General features: G+C 41.0%; 1 long non-coding RNA gene across 2 annotated transcripts in view; it reads left to right on the plus strand.

Moving 5' to 3' along the window:
• Positions 1-2,726: 2,726 nt before the first annotated feature.
• Positions 2,727-25,812, plus strand: part of LOC120399996 — a 28,518-nt gene continuing 5,432 nt past the window's right edge. The window contains exons 1-2 of one of the 2 annotated variants that reach the window (XR_005595450.1): positions 2,727-3,009; positions 3,337-3,388. This is a non-coding gene — a long non-coding RNA (uncharacterized LOC120399996). Of the gene's footprint in view, positions 3,010-3,067; positions 3,239-3,336; positions 3,389-25,812 lie in introns of those variants that run through there. The other variant, XR_005595451.1, reaches the window with a different exon arrangement.

The following is a 25,812-nucleotide window of genomic DNA, read 5'->3' on the forward strand; positions in this document are numbered from 1 at the left end:
TATAGGCATTTTCAAGGATTTCTGCAGAAAAGGAACACACTAATAACATGATTAACAGATTTTTTTTCCCTTTAATTTGTTTAACACTCAGCACCTTTACTTACCTTTCACTTAATTTCATTAGTTCATTTATTTTTATAAAGATACCTTGGTATTTAAAAAAATGGCTAGTTTATAGCAAGACCTAGCTGGGAATATTTGCCTACACTGATATAAATGACTGATATAAAACAAAATAATGTTTGTTACCTATAGTATATGAGGCCCAAATTTTGCCCAGCTGAAAGTTATATTGTCCCTTCCCTCCACTGAGGGGGCGGGCCTTTGGTTTTGGGTGGGTTTAGGCCACCCTTTCCCAGGATTCAAATAGGCTTGAGGCCCATCTTGGCAAATTGCCAGGAGCCTGAGGCCTGTGGCCTGCATTTAATTTTCATCAAACAGAACAGCTTGCAAAATGGAACGTTACGTGCTGAGTGCTGTGAAGCCAAGTTTAGGGCTGCTTCCTGTTGCCAGAGCCACCTCCTTCATTTTCAATTGATTTGGGGGACTGCTCCACAAACAAGTTTGTCAGATTTATGATTGCCTCCAATTTCAGATAGTTAGCTACTGAGAGCCATACATTTTGTTTGGGTTTTTTGTACCAAGCTGAGGGCACAAATGGTTATAATGCATGCTAGAGCTTGTAGAATTTTTTTTTTAATTTTAACAAAAAAAATGCACACATTTTCCTCATTTTTTAATTAACTCTATTATTCAGAAGTGTTAGCCAGTGAGTTCTATCTTAGAACCAGGATTGAAATATTTTGCTTTGTCTAATGTGGTACTCACAGTATATGTCCTCATCATAGGGTGAACAGATGTCCCGATTTTATAGGGACAGTCCTGATATTTTGGGCTTTTTCTTATATAGGTACCTATTGCCCCTCACTCCCTGCTCCTATTTTTCACACTTGCTATCTGGTCACCTTACCTCATCACCATATTATATGAGCACTTATCAATATGATATGGAGATTTTTCAACTCAGAGCCATTTAAAATTCTGATTGTCTCTTTTATTAAACATTTTGAAAGAAAGATGAACAGTTTTCATTTTGTTTCAGATTTTTAAGGTTGTTTTTTAAACCCTTTTTCTGATTTTTTTTATACCTGTGAAACAAAAAGAGGAAAATAATGAAGAAAAGGATTAAAAAAACCCTCTTTCACTTTTTAACCTGTTTCCACTGGAAAAAGTGTGTGTTAATTTTTTTTTTAAAGTGAGGAGCAGTGTTACTTTTAAATGTGAGCTTGTGTATTTCCTTATTTTTTACATTTTTCCAGAGGAACAAAGGAAATGAATGGCAGAGTGTTTTCTCACTTTCATTAACCCCCTTTTTCCCCTTTTCCTCCTTTTTTAAAAAAAATGGGGAAAAAAATTAGAAATTTTTTCTTACTGTTTCAGTCCAAATGAAGAATTTCAAAAATTTTTGATTCCCCACCCAAAAAAAATTCATTCAGATTTTTCAAGAATATGGGGTTTAGTTGAATTTTTAAGTTTTTTTTTTTAATTTTAGAAAAATCAGTGCAATTTCATTTGCTTCTTCTGATGGTAGTTGCGGAACCCTCCCCTTCCCCCCCGCAAAGTTTCAGTCCACAGTATCATAATAATGTGCAATGAGATCAGGAAGGGCATTGATCTCCTTTCCCATATGAAACCATCCCAGACACCTCTTTGAGATCCCTATACACCTCTGTGCATCCCACTGAAGAAGTCAGTGCTGAGAAAGCACCTTTAAGGGATATCATTCCACGCATCTACTAGATGAAATCAGGGTAAAGGCCAAAATCCCTATTGATTTCAGAGGGTGCAGAATCAGATAATAAATGAAGGAAAAGTCAGATACCAGACAGAGCATGTCTTACATCGGTAATAGTTGAGAATTCCTTTGCAGTCTTCCTCACGTCCACTCCTACACAGACAAGTTTCATCAATTTTTTTTTGCTAAGGTTTGAAAATCTCTTGAATGAGCCATGGTCCAGTTTTGAATTACCTGGGACAATGTATATTTTTTTTCACTAAAACCATGTAAAACGTTGTTTTATATGATTTCCCTGTGGATTCAGCTTTAACCAGTATTTTTTTTATTGTTTGGGATCCATTTGCATGAGATACGCAGGAAGTGAGAATCTCATGCAAATGGAAACCAAAGAGGCTAACAAAAAGTGAAACTGCTAAAGTTAGCGCCAGACCCACAAAGGTATTTAGGTATCTACCTGCTTCTTTAGGCAATTAAGTTCACCAGTTAGACTCCACTGACCCACAAAACCTCTGCTCAGCAGCCTCATAAACCCACAGACACCAAAGCCTCTACCGATCAGCATTTGCAAAGCCACTGAAGCACTGATGCTGCCTTACAGCCAACAAACTACTCAGAACCCTAATTCAAGCCAAAGGCCCTGGAGGTCCTGAAGAGGGATTCTCAGATAGAACAGGGGAACACTGACTTTGTTAATGGGGCCTGATCATGTTGGCATGTTCCAAACATATTTAAGACCTGATACCTGTCACAATAGACAGCTGGGGGCAAGCACGTTGGGAATTTTCAATGTGTGTGTTCATCCAGGCAGTTAGGGTAGTTAACTGGGATGTTGGAAACCTGAGTTCAAATTCTTGCTCCAAAATAGTCAGAGGGGGGTTTTGATGTTGGATCACCTACATCCCATGTAACCATCAGGGATATAGGTAACCCAACCACCCTTGCTATTGGCCATTCTAGGGTTTTGATCTCTCTTGTTTTTCATTAGAAAGGTCTGGGTTTCAGCTAGTAGGGCATGGGATGTCTAAACAGCTAACCTGGCTTAGGCACCTAATGCCAGAATCCTGAATGGAAGGAGGCACTTAAAATCCAGATCAATGGGAGTTAGACCCCTAAATATCTTTAAGGATCTAGACTGAATTCCCTTTCCTCTGCACATCACTCCTGGCTAGCTTAGGGGACTGCTTGCTGGCTTCTGAGGATCCCTTATTTAGGTGAGTAACTCTCCCTATGCATTGTATGGGGAGCCTGAGTGCATAACGCAGGGCTCAGCATTCCCCTTAGCTGGTAGGGCACTTAGGGTATGCTACACAGCTCATCAGAGCAAGCTTCCCAGACCAGGCTGACAGACTTGGGTAAGTGGGGCTCACACCAGCATTCTAAAAATAGCGGCGCAGATAGCACTTTGAAGTTGAGGCATGGGCTCTGAAGCCGAGGGAGAAGGTAAGTTTCAGAGCCAGAGTTACAAGTTCAAAGTAAAAACAAAATCTTTGGGGTGATTTGGGCAGGGAATCTGAACTGAACCACTATATCTTTTTCAGGGTCATCTATGAAGGTTTTTAAGGATCAGAGATAAGCCTAAAGAGGTCACAGGTTGGTTGGTCTGTTTATCTATTATACCATCTGAATGTTCTTTGAGCCAAGCAGTGTAATTTTTTTTCATCTCTATTTTTCTGCTACTCTGTGAAAAAATTACTTCTTATTGTGTTTGTAATTATGATTTCAATACTTACTGAGTGATGGAAACAGCTGTACTGCTCCATAAAGGCAGTAGCCAAAATATTAAATTATATTTTATTGGGTTTTACTGCTATTATAAAGAGTGAGAAAGAATAAAAGCCTCACTAATTTACTAGCATTTGTTCTAAAAAGGACAATTTTTTAAACATTTAAAAAGAGATTTCTGAGTGGGAAACAAGTTCCTTGATTTTATGCATTCATTCCACTGTATGGTGATATTATTGCCTAGAGGCAAAGTGATATAACAGAGTTATTACCAAAGAAAACACATGCAGTGTATTATTAACATAGGCCTCGATTCAGCAAGGTACTTAAAGTATATGCCCACTATGTGAGTATCCCATTGATTTCAATGGGACTATTAAGGTGATTAAAGTTAGGCTGCTTCTTAAGTACCTTATTGATTTGTGGCCAGACTTAAAGGCATGTCAACAGTGACATAATCATAACTTGAGGATGTACATGTAATGAGATTTCAAAATGCTTTAGTGTGATTGTTGCACTGGTGAAGCTAAGGCATTTTGGGCTAGAGCCGCAAAGGGATTTAGGCACCTGAATCCAAAATTTAGATCTTAAATATCCCTGATCAGCTGCTTCCTAACTCTGCCCAAAATTCCACTGGTAAAGTTCCTACTAATATGCCTGTGAGCATGCGCACAGCCACCTCAGTCTAGGCACCCAAATACCTAAGTCCCAGTCAGATCTTCTAGCTAGATATTGGCCTGTGTGGCAGGGCACTGCTAGGAAAGCCCTTAATCAGCTCCTGCCGCCCCAGCCCCAATCAGGAGGAATGGATTGGGGCTGGGTAAATAGCCAGTGCTTGCCTGGGAACTGCCTGCACCTGCCAGCCTCATTAGCCGTAGCTAAAAGGCTGGGAGGAAGTGGAAGAAGGGGAGTGGAGCCTGCCTGTTGCTCTTCAGGCCTGTGTGAGGTTAAGCTGTGTAAATAGTGGGAAACTGGTGGTGGAAATGGACACAAAATAAAGAGCATGGGTGTTGCACCAGCTTGGGGTATCCCATAATCTTTAAGGAGTGGGGCCAAGGGGCCGAATCCAACAGGGTGTGGCATGCACCATTACAGCCTGCCTGTCTTGTATGCGGGGATAGTGTTCTTGGATGCTATGTACCAGTCGAGCCCCACGCAAAACAGTGCTGGAGAAGGTGCCCCCTTCTGACTTTTAGCCGTGTAGTTAGAGCACTCACCCAGAATGTAGGATCCCAAGGTTCAATCTCCCTCTGTCTGAAAGGAGCAGGGATTTGAATTTGTGTCAAACTTAATATTGCCCATACCACTGGTTGTATAAATAATTAAATATGGTTTGGGCTACAGACACTGACTCTATACCTAGTGGTTAGGACACTCCCCTACAATGTGGGAGACCCAAGTTCTAAGTCCCTGCACTCCAATGCATAGCTATTTATACATAGTAGAACAGCTTCAGGAGGAAGACTCAGAGAACCCTGGCCCAGAATACCACACAGCCCTGTGATTAGGACACTCTTCTAAGAGAGAGGAGAGCCCACTTCAAGTATGTGTTCCATGTCAGACAAAGGGGTGATTAAACCCAGGTCTTCTACACCTGAGTGAGTGTCTGAATCCCTAGGCTAAAGGTTACTAGGGAGAGGAAAACTCCTCCTCCATTTCTTATCAGAAAAGGCTAGATGCCTAACTCCAGGAGAGGATTCATAGCTGTGAATCCCAAACAGAGAGAGGGAGGCATCTCCCTCTGACCTGGACTGATTCACCTCACTCCCTTTGAGGGGTGGGACTTAGCTTAGGCTCCTCATTCAGCTTGCTGGCTTTTGTGGAGCCCAATTCTTAGGCACTTAACTCTCCCAGTGTATAGCGTAGGGAGCCTGGGCACCGAACTCAGGGCTGTGGGATCCATTAGGAATTAGGGGACCTAAACATTAGCCATTTCAACACAGACTCTAAGTCCCCTTTGTAGATCTAGCCCTTTGTTTATTTCTTTTGCTTCGTTATTGTATGTTGTTTACTCTTGTTGATTTATAATCTAATACGCAGTGAGCACCTGACTGTGATAAACAACATCCACCAGAGATAGGGTAAAACTTCCTCCTCCATCAAGTAACCAAGATCATCTGAATTCTGCTGACAAGGGTGGATGGATAAACAGGTGTGTGGTACAGAAGCACTAATGAGCCACTGCAACAGACACCTGATTCCCTAAGGGGTGGGTGATATAAACCAGCAGAGAAGGGACCGTAGGAAATAGAAGGCATGATTCAGAGTGGAGAGCTGAGTTTGGAGTGCCTTCATCTTGCTTTCTCTGGGACTAATTGGGTGTAGAAAAATGCTTGCTGTCCATTGATTGCCAAAGTAATCCTTGTGTTAATAATACTGATTATATTCAGATCACAAACCGTTTAGGACCTGATTCAAGGCTCATTGAAGGCAATGGAAAGACTTCCATGGGCTTTGGATCAGGCTAAGTTTGTGTACCGTAATAGCCATTGAGCACTTACAATTATCCATTCTTTACTGAGTTCTAATATCTGTAAGAGTGTCTTAAAGAAGTTAAAGCAGCAAAGAATCCTGTGGCACCTTATAGACTAAGGGCTTGGCTACACTTGCAAGTTGCAGCGCTGGTAGAGGCTTTCCAGCATTGCAATTAGTAACCGTCCACACCTGCAAGGTGCCACAGGATTCTTTGCTGCTTTTACAGATCCAGACTAACATGGCTACCCCTCTGATACTTAAAAAAGTTAGAAAATTAGAGTCTCCTGGAAGACGAAGATGTTACCACGTATCAGGATTAAGTTAAAAGATTAACCGAAATTTGCCTTGATTCCGATGAGCACATTTCTGTCTCTTGCTCTGTTTCTCAAGCCAATAAACCTCAGAGGATAATAATTAGAGCTGTGTACAGCTCTGCAATTTTAGTTCTGTTGGATTTGGCATATTTGGGGCTCTTCTGATTTCATTCCATGTTGGTTTGCACCTCCTGAATTTTTGCTTTGAATTATGGCTTTGATTGAAGCCAAAAAGTAACAGAAAGTAAAACTTAGTTAGGAGCACTAGATTTTGCCTGGTTTCAAATAAAAACAAATTACAACTGTTGAATTTTGCATGGTTTCCATACTAACGCAGAGAAACACCCCAAAGACTTAATGAATGAGCCCCCCTAAAACTTGGCCCAGACTTGCAAACCCTGGCAAACTTTTCTGGAAACTAGTCCCGTGTTCAGCTACCATGCTGAAGGGTATGGTATTCAAATCTAAATAAAATAATATGGGCTTCTAATGAAACCAAAAACCCACAGAGTTGCTCTTGGTTTTAGGTTGTGAAAGTTTCAAACATTTCTAAGACAAAAGGCTGCAGCTTTGAAACTAGATTTGGGTGCAAGCTGCAAAATGTAGATTCACATTTCAAACATCCTAAAGTTTGGAGGTAGTTAGATGTGGACTTTTGTCTCAGTTCATTAGAAAGCCCCATCATCATAGGAGCCATCACAAAGTTTGGATTTGGATTTGGGTTTGGATTTCAGCTCCTTACCTCGTGGTTAGCTTGAATTTAGCAGCTTAGGATAGGTCCATCTTTAGTAGAAATCTTCCTTAGCCAATCAGATTCTTTCACCCGTTTCATAACATGATGCTAAAGATACACAAAGAAATGATCAGATTGGTGAATAAGCAAAGAGGAAGCATGATAGAGGACAAGCTCATTAGAGTAGGATTTGGTTTTGTACAGTACTACAGTCAGCTTTTTATTTTCAAGACCGTCGAAAATCTCTCTTTGGAGAGTTACAAAATGTAGCCAAACAGTTTTTAATATAATATGACTTGTTTTTTAAATAGCTGAAAAATACAAGGTTAGCTATTGTGTGCTTTTTGAAAGAATTATGAACTGTGGTTTTCCTCATCTAAGTGAAAGGATGTCTTCCTCTATTTAGATTTCCCTGGCCTGTCCAACAAACAATGATTCATGAGTACCTTTTTTGAAATTCTCCTTCACATAAAGCCTTTTCTATTGCTCTGGGTCCAGGGAGTGAATTGACCACAGGCTTGTCCCTGCAGAAGTGGTTTCCCCATCACATAACTCTTCTATCAGAGGACAATGGCTTTTTTCATCCTGGTAAGAGTTTAACCAGAGAGGAAAATGTGTCCAAAAATGATAAAAACTTTTAAAAGGATCAAGAAATAACCATGCGAATAACAAAGATTACAGTTTAAGGAGAACAGTTGTGTGTATACTTTCCATCTTCCTGTTACGGGTCAGATCTTTGGTGTAATTCAGGTTATTTCTGTAGATGTCAACTGAGCTACACTGCTTCATGCCAGGAAAAAATCTTGCCCATGTGCTTTAAAAGTTATGTCTACTTTCTAATTAGATAAACTATGTATTAGAAATATTAATCTGCTATAAAAATGGACAAAACTGACTCATCCTATGATTTATCCCCTTTTCTACCTTGATAAATCTTGCATACTCGACATGGTTATGGGAAATTTACATATATATATCCACTTATGTCTATTTTGTATAATAATTTGGGTCCAAGTTAGGGCATTCTTGACCCCATTTTCCTGTTGAAGAGACTAGTACTGATGCTTTGTTCATACCATAAATAGCTGCCTCTTGTCCTACTCCATCAGGATTTTCCATCAAAGCCACCCATCTTAATAACTCACCAGAACTTTTACATTGCAGCAATGGAATATCTGTCTACCCTTTACAACAAGGATCTGGAGTCTACTACTATATAATAATGCAACTATTCTGAAACTCTGTCACCTCACTTTTGTGGACCCCTGAAGTGCTGAATAAAATGCTTATCAAAGACTGAAGACAAAAATATATATGGAACAAACAGTGACAATGCAAATTTTCTCAGCAATGCTCTATCAAAGTGCCTGAATCTTATCCTGGAGACAAAGCCCTGGCTGGGATGATTTAGTTGAGGATTGGTCCTGCTTTGAGCAAGGGGTTGGACTAGATGACCTCCTGAGGTCCCTTCCAACCATGATATTCTATGGTGCTGACTACGTCTAGAGAGGAGATGGTGGGTCTTCATTCATTCCATAACACTTCTTCAGAGACCATCTAAAAAAACCTCTCATTTACTACAATTTGTGGTGGTGATTTTTGGAGGTGAACTTTTGTCCAGTGGACTGAGGCCAGAAACAAAATGAATTCTAACGAAACTTTTCTGTACCTCAAAAATGGGTTCAGGTTTGTTGGGAGCATGTGAGAGAGGTTTGGATTTGTGCTTATTTTATCTCAACTAGTTTGCCCATTACAAGTCTCTTCCCATGCTGTATTGGAACAACTCTTGCTAACATTCGGGAATTGTGTGTACATCAAAATGGGAGTAGAGTCCTTATGACCAAATTTTGCCTTCAGATGAATCCACTAATCCACTTGAAAATAAAGAGATCTGAGGGCAAAAATTTGACATTTAATTTCTATTATTTCCATGTCTCTCTTCCCCAGCAATTTGAATATACTCCCAAAGAGAGTTCATCAGCATGAAATAATACCACCTGCTGTGCATGCTAATGTTTTTGCTCCATGTAATTTGTTTACTATCTGCTTGCTGTTTCTCCGTTAGAGTTTTTATGCAGTTTATCCAGCAAATTCCTAAATTCAGAAATTATTGTAACATTACAAAGCAACAGAAAACAAAATTTAAATAGTACAGGGTACAAGGCTGTTTTTTTTTAGATACACAGTCTATTGTAGTAAAATATGCATGTGTCAATTCATGGAAACCAATGCTAAGCCATGCAACATATTTACAAAATCTTTTTAGTAGGTCTGGTGCCCACTAGACCTCTACCCACGTATCAAAAACTACACCCACAAATGACACTAACTGGTACTCTCAGAAGAGGGGCTAAGGACTGAATAATGTTCTCACCCCTATAAAAGGGCAGCCATAAGTGCTCTGTGTAACTCTGTGCGAAGAAAAATGTATATCCCCTTTCTTCCCCATGTATACCTCCTTCTTTCAACTCACATAGCTATGGCCCCTGAAGTTACTCCATCAGTTCGGGGCAACTCCCACCTTCGCCTGTCTGTTAGGTGCCTTTGCATCTGAAGACCTCTCTGGGGGTACGTCTACACTACGGGATTATACCGATTTTACATAAACCGGTTTAGTAAAACAGATTGTATAAAATCGAGTGCACGCGGCCACACTAAGCACATTAATTCGGTGGTGTGCGTCCATGGTCCGAGGCCAGCATCGACTTCTGGAGCATTGCACTGTGGGTAGCTATTCCGTAGCTATCCCATAGTTCCCGCAGCCTCCCCCGCCCCTTGGAATTTCCGGGTTGAGATCCCAGTGCCTGAGGGGGCAAAAATCATTGTCACGGGTGGTTCTGGGTAAATGTTGTCACTCATTCCTTCCTCCAGGAAAGCAACGGCAGACAATCATTTTGCGCCCTTTTTCCCTGGATTGCCCTGGCAGACGCCATAGCAAGGCAACCATGGAGCCTGTTTTGCCTCTTGTCACTGTCACCGTATGTGTAATAGATGCCGCTGACAGAGATGATTCAGCAGCGCTACACAGCAGCATTCATTTGCTTTTGCATGATAGCAGAGATGGTTATCAGCTGTTCTGTACCATCTACCATACCCTTGTAAATTGGCTATGAGATGACGGTTACCAGTCCTTTTGTGCTGTATCCTCTGCTGCTATCATGGGTGCCCCTGGCTGAGATTGGCCGGGGGCGCAAAAGACAAGCAGAGACGGTTACCAGTCATATTACACCATCTGCTGCTATCATGGGTGCCCCTGGCTGAGATCGGCCGGGGGCGCAAAAGACAAAAATGGGAATGACTTCCTGAGTCAATCCCTCCTTTATGGTATCTAAAAATAGAATCAGTCCTGCCTAGAATATGGGGCAAGTGTACTAGAGAAGCAGTGTATCAGCGAGCACAGCCCCTCCATGTCAGATCCCGCCGAAATGATGAGCTGCATGCCATTCACAGGGGGTGCCCCTGCAACAACCCCACCTGTTGATTCCCTCCTCCCCCAGCCTTCCTGGGCTACCATTGCAGTGTCCCCCCATTTGTGTGATGAAGTAATAAAGAATGCAGGAATAAGAAACAGTGACTTGTTAGTGAGATAAAATGAGGGGAAGGCAGCCTCCAGCTGCTATGATAGTCCAGACAGGACATTAAGCAGTGTGGGGGAGAGGAGCCCAGCATCCCGCTGCTATGATAGTCCAGGCAGTACAGAATCTTTTCTTTACACAATAGCTCAGCCCCCTATTGCTACGATGAAGATGGTTACCAGCCGTTCTGTACCATCTACTGGGAATGACCAGGAGTTTTTTACCCAGGCGCCCCCGGCCGACCTCACCTGAGGCCAGCCAGGAGCACTCACGGGCTGATGATGAGGACAGGTACCAGTCCTATTGTGCAGCACCATCTGCCACAAGGCTGATGATGAGGACGGTTACCAGTCATATTGCACCATCTACCACCAGTGAGGGGGAAAGAGGATACTGCAATTGAGTGCCGCAGCATCGCGTGTACCAGCAGCATTCAGTAGACATAGGGTGACATTTAGAAGAGTCAAGAGACAATTTTTTTCCCTTTTACTTCTGGGGGTGGGTGGAGGCTGTAAATTGACGAGCTATGCCCTGAACCACCGCGGACAATGTGTTTGACCCTACAGGCATTTGGCGCTCAGCCAAGAATGCAAATGCTTTTCGGAGACTGCAGGAACTGTGGGATAGCTTGAGTCCTCAGTCCCCCCTCCCTCCATGAGCGTCCATTTGATTCTTTGGCTTTCCGTTACGCTTGTCACGCAGCAGTGCGCTGAGTCCCTGCTATGGCGTCTGTCTGGAGATTTTTTAAAAATGCTTTGGAATTTTGTCTTCTGTAACAGAGCTCTGATAGAACAGATTTGCCTGCCCATACAGCGATCACATCCATACGGTCCATGCTGGAGCTCTTTTTGGATTTTGATTTCAGACTGCATCACCACCCGGGCTGATCGGAGCTCCACGCTGGGCAAACAGGAAATGATTTTCAAAAGTTCGCGGGGCTTTTCCTGTCTACCTGGCCACTGCATCCGAGTTCAGATTGCTGTCCAGAGCGGTCAGTGATGCACTGTGGGATACCACCCGGAGGCCAATACTGTCAAATTGCGGCCACACTAACCCTAAACCGATATGGTAATACCGATATTAGCGCTACTCCTCTCGTTAGGGAGGAGTACAGAAACCGGTTTAAAGAGCCCTTTATATCGATATAAAGGGCCTCTTAGTGTGGACGGGTGTGGCGTTAAATCGGTTTAATGCTCCTAAAACCGGTTTAAACGCGTAGTGTAGACCAGGCCTACGTGAAGTAGAAATTCAAGAATGACAGAGGGCACTTAAGGAAATCAAAATCTGTTGGGGCCTACTCATGCTGGAACCAGACAGGACCATGGACTGGGGAACCAAGGGTGGAATGCTGACCTGTGTATATATAGAGTGGTGCTTTATGAGGTCCATGAGCCTAAAGCTGCGAGCTTCTACTCCAGAAGTGGTCTCTCTAGGACAAGCACATTGTCAGGGCAGTATGACAGAGTTGTACCTGAGCTGTACCTATCCTGTAGCTAAATAGAGGATTTCAGTCTATAAAACTAACAGTCTGGTGCCATTGACTAGTACTAAATTTAACAAAGGAAATACATGTTTTATGGGACTGATTCTTCTCTTGAACCAGTTTTATATTGAATTCAGTGGAGTTATTCCTCTTTTACACTGGTATAACTGAGAGGAAATTCAATTGCTATGTGTTTGGTAAAACAAATACAGACACATCATCAATAAAACACTATTATTGCTCAATAAAACACAGTTATTGTGAATCACTAGCAATGTCTCTCCATACACTGTTACTGCTTCTTGTTGCATGGTTTAAAATTCAGTTCTGAATGGCTATACAAAAGCTGTGTTTATGTACTACAGTACTGAAAATTAACCTTGCTGTCTACTCTAAGCTATTTATGAAATACTAGTAATCTTTACACCCAAGCACGCATGATCCACAGACAACAACCCTTATCTCTGGAAGAAAAATCTCATTTTCCTCAAGGATAAGGATAAGTCTAAGTCATCTGGTCTAGTTGGCACCAAACTTAAGAAGAGATACTGGAAAGATTATCAGCCTACAATTAGGGATTTTCAATTACCTAATTAAAAGCTAAATCCTCTCAGGCCCCGCCCGATGGTTCCCATTCAAACAAATAACTGTGAGTAGCCCACACTAATTGGAGGGTCCTATTGGCAAAGGCCATAATCAGAAGAGTGGCCTGGTTTCTTCTGATCACTCCTAATGAGGTACTGCCCAGTGTGAAGTGACTATGTCTATAGCTTCAGTGTCATGGTGACTAATAATACTGACACAATGGCCATTGTCTCATAATATTCCTCCTTGTAACTCTAAATAAGATGAAATTATTTTAGCTAAGTCTCTGACAGGTTACTTTTGCGATTACGTAGAATAGAAATCCATAGGTCATTGTAAGTTTACAGGGTTTAAATTCCAGCAGTAATGAGTGGATTACACCAAGCAAATCTAGGTCCAGGACTATAGCATAAGCCATCTGTTGTTTGTACTTTGAATCTGAATACGTAAAATGTAGGACAAATCAATCGTCTACCTAAAAATATTGTCTTTTCAGCTAAGGATGAATGCCTTTTCAGCAAAAAAGAGCTTCTTTTGGAAGAGCGGCTATTGATTTATATTGTCAAATGATTAATCCTATCAGAGAGAATCTTAATTAGAAACATGCTCATTTGCTATACATGTCCCAGGAGTACTGAACTGTATATAGTATTAGTTGGCATTTGGCCTGACTGTGTGTCAGCACTGTGTGGACAGTTTACAATATGCACTGTCATCACTTATACAAAAATGCAGCAATAGCGCCAGAAAGCTATTTAAACAGAAATAAATTGATTTCCAATGAAGTTTAAGATTTTTTTAAAACAATTTTGGTTGAACAGTATGCTCTTTAATAGAATTTGTATAATACAAACCTGCAAATAAAGGGCTAGATGGTTTGTTTCATAAAAATGTTATTAAAGTATATTGTGGAAATTCACAGAAGTGTGCAAAAATATTTTAAAAACCCCATCCTCACTATTGCTAGCGATACATTTTCATATAAAGTATTTAAACAAAGGGGTGGAACAATGAGCAATAATGTTGCACATGGGTGTGGGGGGAAATCCTGTTTTCAAACATAGAAGTCTAGTGTAACTATAAATAAGGTACTAGGTGTCCTTCTCCACTTCTCCACTGCATGCCTATTATTTTCAAATAATTCAGGAGAGATGTTAGTGCTGACAACTGAGCACTGATCAACCTCTGCTGATTTTAGTTTTAATATCCTCTCCTTTTTGTGCACTTATTTGCACTTTATAAATAGCTTCTAACAGATCCTTTTCCTTCTTGATTCAAACAATTGATGGCCTTAGTATTTAAAGAGCAAAGTAGTAGTCGGTTTAAAGACTTTTATTTTTTGGCGTGCTGAACGTGAGAAGTGTTGCCTTCAACTGAAGTTTTGGATGCTCAACACCTTTGATGCAGTGATTGTGAGAGGTTCTAGCATGGCCTCACTATTGTGGAAAACCCTTTACAAAGCAGCAACCCACACCACCAGTGTTCTTTAGCCCCGTTCTGAAGTGAAGGTAAGACTACAATTCATTCCTATTGCCATCCATTCCTTAGCTTGTCTGTTAGGCTTACTAGTGAAAATGGTGGCTCTAGGACGTAGATTTACAGGGAGTTTAGAGAAGGGCAATAAGAATGATTAGGGGCATGGGAAAGCCTTCCTATGAAGATAACTTGAAAAGATTGGGATTGTTTACCTTAGAAAGATGATGAGTATGAGGGACATAGAATCATAGAAATATAGGACTGGAAGGGACCTTGATAGATCATCTACCCCAGTCCCCTGCACTGAGGCAGAACTAAATATTATCTAGACAATCCCTGACAGTTTTTTTTCTCTAAATTGTTCTTAAAAAACCTCCAGTGATGGAGAGTCCATGACTTCCTTAGATAACTTGTTCTACCGCTTAACTACCCTTACAGTTAGAAAGTTTTTCCTAATATCTAACCTAAGTCTTCCTTGCTGAAATTTCTTCATCTCCTGTCCTCCATGGTTAAGGAGAAAAATGTATCCTCCTCCTCTTTATAACAATCCTTTACATACTTGAAGACTCTTATCATGTCCCCCCTCTGTCTTCTCTTCTCCAAACTAAACAAACCCAATTTTTTCAATTTTCCCTTGTAGGTCATATTTTCTAGATCTTTAATAATGTTTGTTGCTCTCCTCTGGATTTTCTCTAATTTTTCCACATCTTTCCCAAAGTGTGGTGCCCAGACCTGGACACAGTGCTCCAGTTGAGGCCTTATCAGTGCTGAGTAGAGGGGAAGGATTACTATTCGTGTCTTACTTATAACACGCCTGCTAATACATCCCAGAATGATGTTCATTTTTTTCCAGCAGTATTACATTGTTTACTCATATTTAGTTTGTGATCCACTATAACCCCTAGATCCTTTTCTGTAACACTCCTTCATAGGCAAGTCATTTCCCATTTTCTAATTGTGCAATTGTTTATTCCTTCCTAAGTGTAGTACTTTGCATTTGTCCTTATTAAATTTCATCATATTTATTTCAGACCATTTTTCCAGTTTGTTAATATCAATTAAAATTCTCAACCTGTTGTCCTCCAAAGTGCTTGCAATCCTAACTTGGCATCACCCGCAAACTTTATATGTATACTCTGTATACCATTATCCAAATAATTTATGAAGATATCAAATAGAACCAGACCCAGGACAGATCCCCTCAGGACCCCACTCAATATACCCTTTCAGCTTGACTGTGAATCACTGATAACTACTCTGAGTATGGTTTTCCAACCAGTTGTACACCCACGTTATAATAGGTTCTTCTAGGCTATATTTTCCTAGTTTGCTGATGACAAGGTCATGTGAGATAGTATCAAAAGCATACTAAAGTTGAGATATATCACATCTACTTCTTTCCCCCATCCACAAGACTTATTACCCTGTCAAAGAAGGATATTAAGTTGGTTTGACTTGATTTGTTCTTGACATATCCATATTGACTGTTACGCCTCACCTTATTATCTTCTATGTGTGTACAAAGTGATTATTTGTTCAATTATCTTTCAACGTATTGAAGGCAAGCTGACTGGTCTATAATTCCCTGGGCTATCCTTATTCCGTTTTTATATATATAGGTACTATATTTGCCCTTTTCAAGACCTCTGGGATCTTTCCCATCCTCCTTGTGTTATCAAAGGTAGTCACTAATGGCTCAGAAATCTCTTCAGCCAGTTCCTTAAGTATTCCCAGATCCTACACCGGTTACACTGATGTTCACTATGTTAGTCATTTGATCCCTGCTAACCTTTTTGGTGACAACTGAAACAAAAAAGGCATTTAACACTTTGGCCATTGCTGTGTTTTCTGTTGTCTTTCTCTCCACTTTGAATAATTGGCCTACCCTGACCGTGGCACAGGGGCCGGCTTCTAATTTTGCCTGGGGATGCTCAACCCCTACTCAGCATTCTGCGGAATGGCTGTTGAGAGAAGGGGAGGAGCAGATCCGTGGGGGCTGCCAGTGGATGGGAGTTGAGAGGAGGGGAGCTTGTCTGCCGGTGGGTGCTATATGGGTGCTCCATCTCTGAAGCACCCACGGAGTCGGCACCTATGGCCTTTGGTCTTTCTCTTGCTCCTAATGCGTTTGTAAAATGTTTTCTTGTTACCCTTTATGTCCCTAGTTAGTTTAACCTTGTGTACTTCGGCCTTCATAATTTGATCTAGTTTGCACTTTTTTTTATTACTCTCTTGTGAGTTTCAGATCATTGAAGATCTCCAGGTTAAGAAAGCATGGTCTCTTAGCATATTTCCTATCTTTCCTATGCCTTGGGATAGTTACACTTGTGCCTTAATATCTCTTTAAAAAACTGCCGGATCTCCTGATCTTTTTTCCCTTACATTGGTTTCCCATGGAATCTGACCTACCAATTCTCTGAGTGTGGTAATAAGGTAATAATTGGAGATATACCAATCTCCTAGAGCTGGAAGGGACCTTGAAAGGTCATTGAGTTCAGCCCCCTGCCTTCACCAGCAGGACCCATTTTTGCCCCAGATCCCTAAGTGGCCCCCTCAAAGATTGAACTCACAACCCTGGGTTTAGCAGGCCAGTGCTCAAACCACTGAGCTATCCCTCCCCCTGTGCTAGCAGCTGAAATCCATTATCTTTTTTCAGCTGTTTTCCCTCCTACCTTTCCTTAGAATCATGAACTCTATCATTTCATGGTCACTTTCACTCAAGCTGATAAAAATATGACAATTATATAGAATTAGACATAACCCTACATTACAAGAACATTATTAAGATTGCAGACTCCTCTGCCCATTCCCCACCAAGCTTGAGCACTTCTGCTCTGTGTTCTCCAACCTATTCCTTCCTCACTCTTGTCTCTTCCCCACCCTAGGTTCCTTGTCTTAATCCTATTCTCCTCTCATATCCAGTTCCAGTCTTCACTCCTTGGGCTTCTCATCCCAGTCTCGTATCCACCAGTCCCAGTCTTCCCCACACTCACTCTCAGTTTTCAGCCCAACTTCCCCACTCCTGCATCCTCATCTGATTGGTCCCTCATCTACACCCCCCACATTCTCCATCCCCACTAGTTCCTGTGTTCCCTCCGACAAGCTCTTGATCAGTCTCTTTGCCCAACCAATCCCAGTTCTCCCCCTATATCCAGGCTCCTCATCAGACCTGCATAGCCCAGAGCAATTAGAAACTGCAGTTGCAGAGAAAACACAGCTCAGCCTTGGACTGGAGCATGCTCAGTGCAGATACAGTCTTTGGGGAGTTAAGTTGTGAAAGTCTAGCAAGTCCTTACTGAGCATGAGCAAACTACAATTTTTTAAAGGTTTTTAGCTCGACCAAATTGGGATGTCTTTTCACAGGGAGGGGAAAAAAGCACATCCCTGACATAAAGGTCACCTGCTTACTAAATTTTAAGTCCTTGGTCCAAATCTTCAGAACATATTAGAACTTCTCAAACAAAAGATCACCAGAATTTTTTAACATGGTCAAATGTATTTTTTGTAGACATTCAAAAATATTAAAATGAAATTGACTGTGGAATTCATTTCCACAAGATAAGAGAGCAAGAATTTTGAAAGATGCTAAAAAGGATTGAATACTTATAAGAATAACAAAAATATCTAGAATTATAATAGTTAACTCCAACATATATTTTGGAAGAGATTTTAAACCTTATGCCTCAAAGGTTTAATGCAATCTCTACCTAAAAGGATTAGGAGGATGCCTAATCTGGGGCAAGGGGTGGGGATAAGAGGTGGCAGATTACTCCACATCTATCTAATGAAATTTCTTGACCCTTCCTCTGAACCATCTAGTACTAGCTATTGTCAGAGACAGGATACTGGACCAGATAGACCATGGGTCTGATCTTGTCTGGCAGGTCATGAGTTCCTAGAAACTGGACTGAGACCAGCCATCTGATACAAAAGGATTCCAGTAGAGCTGGTCAATTGTCTTTCTTTCTTTCCTTTTTGCTCAGAAAATTTTGTTCACAAAAAATGGCTTTTTTCAAAATGAATATTTTTATAGATTTTTTGGCTAAAGATAAAATTAGATAAATTGATAATATAAATTAAACTGTATTTTATATATTGATTCATCTAATACTTTTATTCTAAAATGAAATATTTCTTAAATACATATATGCCATTTTGTCTTTATTTAGGGGTGGGTTTTAAGGACCTCCAACTTTGGCTTAACTCTGCTGTCATTGAATTCCAATTTGTTACAATGCATAATGGAAAAAAAATTGAAACCTTGACAGTTATTGCAAAATGGAATTGTTTTCTCTATTCTGTATCTAGAGCTGGTTGTAAAAACATAAGATTTTTCACAAAAATAGTTTTGAAAGAAAGGAAAATATTTTTAATATTTTGGAAGAAACAAATTTTCTGAGCTAAAAAGAAAGAAAGACAGTTGACCAGCTCTACTGGAATCCTTTCGTATCAAGCCTAGAGATAAATATACCTTTTGAAATAGTCCATTATGAAAACTTCAGAAAGTGGTATTCCAAAAATTTTGGCAACGTGGGAAGAAGATACAATTCGAGTGTGTAACAGTATTTTTGTTGCACTCTTAGTAGTGATTTATAATTAAATTAAGTCTGTAACAGATGGAAGGAATGTAAGTCAGTTTGTGGCAGAAGGCAGACATTCTAGCTAATGAGAAATCACTAAAGCATTACACAATTGGCTAGTTGAGGTGGGGAAGAGAGTTGCTTCTGCTATATGTACTGTATTTCAATTAATACTGAGACTATTTTAGCAGTAGTATTTACAGTATCCTACATTATGTTTGAATCACTGTTATATATGAAATACGCACACAGAATTGTAGTACTTTCTCATCTCTTTCTCTAAGGGGACAGAGGGAATGATTTATAAAGAAAGTTTAAAAGGAAGTATCGTATGTATTCTTCGCTAAGTGATAACTAATGATGGAGCATCATAGCATCTACTAGGGCTGACTGAAAAATGGGACTTTTTTGCAGCCCTTCCCCCCCCCCCCGCATCTCATTTTTTGGCAGAATTTAAAATTGTGATGGAATTCTGATGAAAAATTTGGAAAATGTCAACCAGCTCTAAAACTGATTTGGGGAAAAAAAGGATATATTTTTCATGAACATTTTTTTAAATATATCCCTCTTCTTGTCCACATTTAAAATTTTGATTAACATTTTTATTTTTGAAAAAATGTTGGCCAGTTCTATAGCCACCAAGCACTTGGAACATGTAAACACCAAGGAAGAGAGGACTTATTTATGTAGGTGCCTGAAGATGAAACTAAGAGTAATGGGATAAAGTTAAGAAAGCGAACTTTGAGGCTGAATATCAAAAATGACTCTTTGACAATGAGATGTTTCATGATAAAGAACCAAGAAGATAAAATGTCAATTTAATGGAATCTCTTGAGCATAGTGAAACAATCCTATCTCCACAAATGGCCAGACTATACTTGGCACAAGTCTGGGGGCAGGGAGAAAAGGTGACATTAAGAGTGTGCTGTCCTCAGTCCCTGGCCAAGACATACCACTCTCAGTCCTGCTCTTTCTTATGTAGCTGCCTATGACTATAAAAGGCCATTATTGAAGTAATGAATCAGGCAGGGCTAGTAGTGTCCCATCCTTGTGCTTTTTTTCCCGGCACAAGAACTCCTGCTTCAGCACCATCCAACCCATACATCAGGAGGATTACACAGGTAGATTACATACATAGGTTAAACTGACGTTTAGTCTGCTTTGAGCTACCACATTGAATACTTGATAGGAGCTCTCAGGTTTTATTTTTGCCACATGCCTTTTTTTCCCTATATATTTAACAGGGTATAGATTAAAGAGTTATTCTTCCAGAATGTACCTCTTATGGAGGGGAGAGGTAGCTCAGCGGTTTGAGCATTGGTCTGCTAAATCCAAGGTTGAGTTCAATCCTTGAGGGGGCCATTTAGGGATCTGAGGCAAAAATCTGTTCTGGGGATTGGACCAGCTTTGAGCAGGGGGTTGGCCTAGATGACCTCCTGAGGTCCCTGCTATTCTATGATTTTCATGAAAGACAAGCAGGGGTTTCCCAGGTAAAAAGCCCAGGGGCTGAGGCAGGAGAAGGGAACAGTAGCATGTTAAGCAGGAAAGTTAAAGACAAAGACCCAAGATAGCTGCTTCATGATGATAGGGCAGGGGAGCCTTAGCTGAGATTTCTGGGTGCCAGAATTGCCTGGGTGCTATTTTGTCCACCTTTGTTCAAGTAAATGGGACACTGTACATTCTGTAAACATACCAATTACATTAGAAAATACCTTTATTCTGTGTCACTGTGTTCTCATTCAATGGGACCTGCGGCAAAGTTACCCCATATCCGCATTCAGCATACCATTCAGTAAAGAGCCAACAATATTGCTTTACAAATATAACATGCAATATCAAATGTATCCATCAGCTATGGGGATGTGGAATATGTCATTTTTCCATATGAGTTTTCTCTTGGCATAGAGCAATCTCTCAACTTGCCAATGTAAATTTAACTGCGGGGTACCAAAAAAAATTAGTCATAACTAGCAGAATTTTAAACTATTTAAGATTAACAAAGGTCTCCTATACCTACCTCTAATGCAACTTGAAATAACAGTTGATTTTATATTTGGAAGACAGATGGCAGACAAAGGGACCATTGCTTACCAATATCATTAAGAAAAATATATAAGTATTTGATTATAAACTTCAATGGAAAGTTGTTTAAAGTAGGAGTTGAGTGGAGGCAGAAGCCTACATGAATCATCTGGTGTGGCTGATTTCCCCCATTCCTTTTTGTTTAAGCAGCAGTACTGTGCCAGTGGGGTGGGGGATATATTAGAAATGTATTTAAATTCCAGAATAGAGAGGCTGCCATCAAAATCTCCACAACTGCTGACCTGTTATCCTCAACATTATCTGAAGGCTTATCTGCACACTGTTTTGGTATTGATTTAATTGTATTGGTTTCAAAACTCATATAATTAAATGGGTGCAAGCCACTGGTATGGGCACAGTTATAGCAACATACTGATGCATTTCAGCCACTGAGAGGAAGGATGTTCTTTGGCTAAGACTCTTGCTTGAGACTTGGAAGACCTATTTCAAGTCCCTGCTCTGCCACAGTCTTCATTTGTGACCTGGTGCTTAGTTTCTCTCTGCTTCCATTCCCTATCTGTAAAATGGGTATAATAGCACTGACCTATTATGCTTGGGTGCTGTAAGGACAACATACATGAAAAGACTTTTTTTTTCTTAATTTTTCAAGCAACTCTGCTGCTTTCAGGGTTACCATGATGTCATGTTTGAATCATGTGAGAAACATAGCCAGCAACCCCTATACGTTTCCTATGTGCTGTAGCACATAGAGGTTCTTGCAATATGCTGTGTACCTAATTTTGGGAACGTTCCTTTAAAGTTGCAGTTTATTTAGAATTGTTTGATTGAGCTATGCTGTCAGCAGTTGGTGGGGTTTTTTAATTCTCTGGTCTGAAAAGGTAAGCAATACAACATGGCGGATTTTAATGCAAGTCAGGATATGAAATCAGAAATGCATTCCGTATGTGGGGAATTCTAAGCTACATATCTATCCAATTCCATAATACTTATTTAAATGGAGTTGGGTTTATGCAAGTAATCCCACTGAAGTAACAGGCAATATTAGACTGAGCAAATACTACTCAAAATGAATAAGGATAGCCGAGCTGGACCCATGGACAGAAATAAAAAATAATAAAAAGAAAAAGAATTGCAAACTGTTTGATGTACATCTCAATCATCATGTACACTCAATCATCACCTAGTCATCCACGATCATCTTGTTACAATGCTTTAATTCCTTCTTCTTTAAATTAAATATCAGGTGAGGGACTGACAAAACTGTGCTGACTAGTTATTTCCTCCAACCTCCTCCCTCATTTACAATCTCTTCACCTCAGCTTCACTCCACATGGGTCCCTTTTACCTTCTTGTCCCTTGCCCTGTCCCCCTCACCTCCTGTCCCTTCAAGGTCTCCTCTCATGGCTCTTTTCTTTCCACTTTTAACTTATCCCTTCCTAACTAAATCTTACCCCCTTTCCTCCCAGCTCCCCGGCAAAAGTATTATGGAACTAACATGATGTTTGCTGCATTCACATTCTTCACTTTGCTGGTGTGTTAAATCCCTTTCCCCATCCTATGTCGATCTTGTCTATTTAGGGCTTGGCTACACTTGCGAGTTACAGCACAATAAAGGAGCCCCAGGTGCCCTATCTCATTCCCCGTCCACACTGACAAGGCACGTAGAGCGCTCTGTCTCCGCGGCTACAACGCTGCTGGTACTCCACCTCGGCGAGAGGAATAATGTTTGCTGCTTCTTGACTACAACACATGGGCGTCAGTGAGAACGAGGTGTTGGGTTACTGCGCACTGATCGACCTCCAGAAACATCCCATAATCCCCTTAAGTCAAGTGGCCACTCCTGTCATTGTTTTGAACTCCTGTGGGAATGTGGAAATGTCCGTTCAAAGCTCCATTTCTGACAGCCAGCATACAGTGTGGAATGCTGTGTGTGAAAGGGAGAGGCGGGGGCGTCTGCTACTGGCTGAACTTACAAGACAGCATGCTGACATGCTCTCATCCCCCAAAAACCCCACTCTCTCTCCCCCACACACATACACAACACACTCCCTGTCACACTCCACCCCATCCCACCATTTGAAAAGCACGTTGCAGTCACTTGCATGCTGGGATAGCTGCCCGTAATGCACCGCTTCCAATGCCACTGCAAGTGCCGCAAATGTGGCCACGCCAGTGCGCAAGCAGCTGTCAGTGTGGACAGACTGCAGCGCTTTCCCTACTGTGCTCTCCGGCGGCGGGTTTAACTCACAGCGCTCTACATCTGCAAGTGTAGCCATGCCCTTAGATTCTAAACTCTTAAGGCAGGGACCGTCTGCTACTCTGTTTGTACAGTGCCCATTCAAGACTGGTCCTTGGACACTACTGTATAAAAACACGATTAATAATAATACAAGCAAAAAAAATCTCTTGAGGGCATTTAGAAGTGTAGAGAAGAATTATCTGTTTCCTTCCCACCCATCCTTCATTCTGAACCACAATATTTTCCACTATAAAGTCAAAGACAATCATTCCAATTTTTCCAGGAGCCCAGGGGAAAAAAATGTCCCAATATGCTTAATAATGATGAAGGATATGTTTTTTATGGAAAAAGTTACAATCTGAAAGTCTTCACAATTTAGATTCATAATCTGATTTTTTTAATAGAAGTTATGCAACCAAGTATACAAAGTAAAAACTCTCAATTCTTCTTAAAACTGGTTTTAAACTATTTTTCATCCATATGATTTTTTTCAGTTTAGTCTTTTGTAATGTTTATGATGCAGACATTAAACTGAGAGAAGAGGATGTTCCATACCTCCCAATAAGACTGAGGATAGAAGGTGTCAATAAGGACCAAACAGATGTTTCAAAGCCTGTCACAAAAAATATTAACACATCCAGATGTTGAATATTTTATTCAGGGCTAACTTTTAGTATTCAGACTTTGAAAAAAGAGCTAGAGAAGTTACACATCAATGACTGTAGGGGTTTTTAGTATGGAAACTTATGATGATTTTAGTCCATGATCATCAATTAAGTTCTACCACATTTGTGTTAATTAGGTTTCATTTTCTTTAGATGAATATAAGGCTTTATCTAAATAATTGTGGGTTTGATATCCATTATCTAATTACATCTAGAGAGGATACACTGGATTTCCATTGGAGAGGAATTTTCTTTGTTTGGCTAGAACAAATGTTGAGTGTCTTCAATTCTCATCTTGGGCTAGATGCTCAGCTGGCATAAATGGACGCAGCTCCATTGAAGTTGGTGGAATTATGTCAGTCTACACCAGCTGAGCACCTTGTATTTATCTTAGGCATTGCCCTGCAAGGATATGGACCTTAGATCTTAGGATCAATGGGAATGTTCTATTTCACAATCCTGTTCACAAGATCTAAATCAAAATACTTATATTACTGGGACTTCCCAAAACATATGTGCAGTATGTACCTGTGAGTCTGCTGAAAATTTGCAATGAGGGCAAATTCCTTTCACTTTTATAAGCAGCAAGTCCATATATATATATGGTGAAGTCACTGAATATGATGTTAATAAAGTTTGGCATTACACTAACTAAATTCTTTTCCACTCTTCCTCCTAGACACCCCAGTGACATGCATTGCCAAGTTCTCATTTCGATAGTGATATTCTGCTTACCTCAACTCAACGTCCAATTTCTACTGTGTAAAATATGTTTTTCTTAATATTCTGACCTAAACTTTTATGTAGTGTTCTTGTGCATTTTTAAATATCTCCTGTCTTTCCACTCCAGAGGTGGCAGAGTTTTAGTGGTGGGCGAAGTGATTGTTTGTTGGTATCATTTGTGTATCATACCCCTGATCTCACAATCATTTTTGCCCAAGGGATGAGAGTCCCTTGAAGTCAATGGGGCTTCAAGGCAGATGCAAGGCACTCTAACCTCCCATGAAGATCTAGTAGCAAGGTCAGAGTCTAAGGGTATGTCTACACTACGAAATTATTCTGATTTTACAGAAGTCAGTTTTTGGGAACAGATTGTATAAAGTCGAGTGCATGCATCCACACTAAGCACATTAATTCGTCTGTGTGCGTCCATAGTACCGTGGCAAGCGTCAACATTCTGAGCAGTGCACTGTGGGTAGCTATCCCACAGTTCCCGCAGTCCCCGCTGCCCACTGGAATTCTGGGTTGAGCTCCCAATGCCTGAGGGGGCCAAAAATTTGTTGTGTGTGGTTATGAGTAAACGTCATCAGTCAACCCTCCCTCCATGAAAGCAACGGCAAACAAGCATTTCGCGCCCTTTTCCCTGGATTGCCCGAGCAGATGCCATAGCACATCAGAGAAGCTTTGAAAACCAGTTTCATGACTGGTCAGGCTATGGTGTGACAGTTCTATTTGTTTCTCCTTGATGAAAACCCGCCCCTTTGGTTGACTCATTCCCTGTAAGCCACCCACCCTCCTGCCTTAGATCACAGCTTGCTTGCAAAGGAAATAAAGTCACTATCGTTTAAAAACCATGTATTCTTTATTAATTGATTATAAAAATAGGGAGATAACTGACAAGATAGCCCGGGTGGGGTGTGAGAGGAGAGGAGGAGGGAAGAGAAGGCCACTTCAAAACTTGTTGAATGACAGCCTTCTGTCCACGGGGGTGGAGTGGTTGGGTGCCCGGAGCCTCCCCCTCCCCCGCATTCTTGGGCGTCTGGGTGAGGAGGCGGCTATAGGACTTGGGCAGGAGGGAGGGTGGTTAAACAGGGGCTGCAGCGGCAGTCTCTCCAGCTGATGTTCCTGAACCTCCACCAGACGTCAGCTCATGTCCGTTTGTTCCCGCACTAGCCCCAGCATTGCATCCTGCCTCCTCTGATCTTCCTGATGCCACCTCTCCTCGTATTCACTGGCCGCTTTCCTGTCCTGTGCTATTGTGACCCTCCACCCTTTCTGCTGAGTTCTTTCAGTGCGGGACGCCTGCATGAGCTCAGAGAACATTTCATCGCGTGTGTGTTTTTTTCACCACCTTATCTGAGATAGCCTTTGGGATGGAGGAGAGAGGCTTGAAATATTTGCAGCTTC

The sequence above is a fragment of the Mauremys reevesii genome, linkage group 3 (assembly GCF_016161935.1).
Source record: "Mauremys reevesii isolate NIE-2019 linkage group 3, ASM1616193v1, whole genome shotgun sequence".
NCBI classification, from domain to species: Eukaryota; Metazoa; Chordata; order Testudines; family Geoemydidae; genus Mauremys; species Mauremys reevesii.